We start from the raw sequence: 2,832 nt of genomic DNA, 5'->3' as shown, positions 1-2,832 counted from the left end.
CTTTACCTTATCCATGTGAGTAAGGCTGGGTTTACTCAGATGATGCAGCTCTTTCCCAGTCCTATTTTGAGAGCCTTCTAACCTAACCAGACTATTCATAAAGTTTCGAGGTAATGTATCAGACAGAGTTTCTTTGCTATTCATAAAGTTTTCCCTGGCCAATTCTTTGAGAAGTGGATGGCCTCTTTCTTCTTCCTAGTTTGTCTCAGTCTGTAAGCTGGGCTGATACCTATGCACCATGTGTATCCTGCTGGGTTTGAAACACCAGTGGCTCAGCCTCAAAACTCACATCAACACATCACCATGGTAGGACATACCAACCGTCAAGTTTGTCTCCTTGTTGGAAACCTCTCCTACCAACCTTACCTGGGTCCCTGTGGCTGACTCCTCCTCTGTCCCAGTTCCTGGGCTTTTTCCTACCCTTTCTCCCACTCTCCCATCCTGCTGCTTTGGGCATGCCTGAGTTCCCTCTCCTCACCTGGATCCCTGCAGCTGACTCTGTAGAGATACTGCCTTGGAAACCCAAGAAGGGGTAGTTATGAGTCGGATCCGACTCAACGGCAGTGAGTTTTATTCTATGGAGATACACTCCTTGGAGCAATCAGCCATGTGGCACCTGAGGGACAGCATTCACATGGATGGAAGCTGGATAGACAGGAGTGCATAACTAAGAAGGGCATAGGGATGGGGGGGGTCACAAGGAAAGGTGAGGAAGAGAGTGGGTTAGGGTTGAGGATGGTGATCAGGGAGTGAAACCAAATGTACACAAACTGTTTAATGTAAAACAAATTCTGCTCTGTAAATTTGTACCCAAAGCACAATTAAAAAAAAAAAAAAAGTGATCCAATGTAGAAAAATCTGACATCTTAATTTCCAAAAAAAATTTATATTTGTTTTAAGTAATTAATAATAATAATAATTTATAACACATTTATGATGTATTGATAAATACTATACTACTAATGGGAGCTCTAGCATAGAGCTTACTTGACTGCTAACCAGAAGGCTGGCAGTTCAAACTCACCAGCCACTCATTGGAAGGAAGGTTGGGCAATCTACTTCCATAGTGATACTGCCTCAGAAACCCAAGGAGGGGTTGCTGTGACTCGGGTGCGAGTATTAACAATGTAAATAACTCACAAGATTTATTTAAACCCTATAGACTTTAATGACAAGGGAAATGTTGTTATTGTTAGGTTCCATCAAGTCGTGTCCTATTCATAGCCACTCTATGCACAGCAGAACAAAACACTGCCAGGTCCCACACCAGCTCCATGATCCTTGCTATACTTGAGACCATCATCACAGCCACTGCATCCATCCATCTTGTTGAGGGCCTTCCCCTATTTTGCCGACCCTCCTCCACCTTATTAAGCATGACATCCTTCTCCAGGGAATGGTCCCTTCTGACATGACCAAAGTAAGTGAGACGAAGTCTGGCTATTCTTGCTTCCAAGGAGCATTCTGGCTGCACTTCCTCCAGGACAGATCTGTTAGTTCTTTTAGCAGTCCACAGTACTTTCAGCATTCTTCGCCAGCACCATAACTCAAAAGCATCAACTCTTTTTCAGTCTTCCATATTCAATGTCCAGCTCTCACATGCATATGAGGCAATTGAAAATATCATGGCTTGTGTCAAGCTCACTTTAGTCCTCGAGGAGACATCCCTGCTCCTCAGCACTTGAAATAGGTCCCTAGTAGACAACTTTCCCAGTGCTGTATGTCATCTAATATCCTGACTACTGCTTCCATTGGTGTCAATTGTAGAACCAAGCCTTGTGAAGTCTTTGACAACTTCAATCTTCTCTCCATTTATCATAATGCTACTTATAGGTCCAGTTGTGAGGATTTTTGTTTTCTTTATATTTAGATGTAATCTATACTGCAGACTGTATTCTTCAAACTTTATCAGTAAGTGCCTCAAGTCATCCTCACTTTCAGCAAGCAAAGTTGTGTTGTCAGTGTATCATAGGTTGTTAATGATTCTCTTCCAATCTTGATGCCATGTTCTTCTTCACATAGTCCAGCTTTTCAGATTATTTGCTCAGCATACAGATTGAATAAGTATGGGGAAAGGATATAACCCTGATGCACTCCCTTTTTGATTTTAAACCATGCAGTGTCTCCTTGTTCTGGTCAGTGTACAGGTTCCTCACGAGCACAATTAAGTGTTCTGGAATTCCCATTCTTCTCAATGTCATCCACAATCTGTTATGAGCTACACAATCAAATGCCTTTGCCTAGTCAATAAAACACAAGTAAACATCTTCTGGTATTCTTTGCTTTGAGCCAGGATCCATCTGACACCAGCTATGATATCCCTTGTTCCATGTCCTCTTCTGAATCCAGCTTGCACCTCTGGAAGTTCTCTGTCAATATGCTGCTGCAACCAATTTTTAATTATCTTCAGTAAGATCTTACTTGCATGCAATATTAATGGTATTGTTTGATAATTTCCACATTCTGTGGGATCACCTTTCTTTGGAATGGGTAAAAAATATGGATCTCTTCCAGTCAGTTGGCCAGGTAGCTGTTTTCCAAACTTCTTGGCCTAACCAAGTGAATGCCTCCAGTGGGGCATCTGTTTGTTGAAACATCTCAATGGGTATTCTGTATTCCTGGAGCCTTGTTCTTCACCAATTCTTTCATTGCAGCTTCAACTTCTTCCTTCAGTAGCATTGTTCTTGATCATATGGCACCTCCTGAAATGGATGAAGATCAACCAGTTCTTTTTGGTACAGTGACTCTGTGTATTCTTTCCATCTTCTTTTGATGTTTCCTGCATCATTCAATATTTTACCCATAGACTCTTTCAATATTGCAACTCAAAGC

This window comes from Orycteropus afer, unplaced genomic scaffold (assembly GCF_000298275.1).
Source record: "Orycteropus afer afer isolate SDZICR_OR568_19922 unplaced genomic scaffold, OryAfe1.0 scaffold00112, whole genome shotgun sequence".
In the NCBI taxonomy this organism is placed as follows: domain Eukaryota; kingdom Metazoa; phylum Chordata; class Mammalia; order Tubulidentata; family Orycteropodidae; genus Orycteropus; species Orycteropus afer.
The sequence above is the reverse complement of the archived record's forward strand: the minus strand, read 5'-3'. Positions refer to the sequence as shown.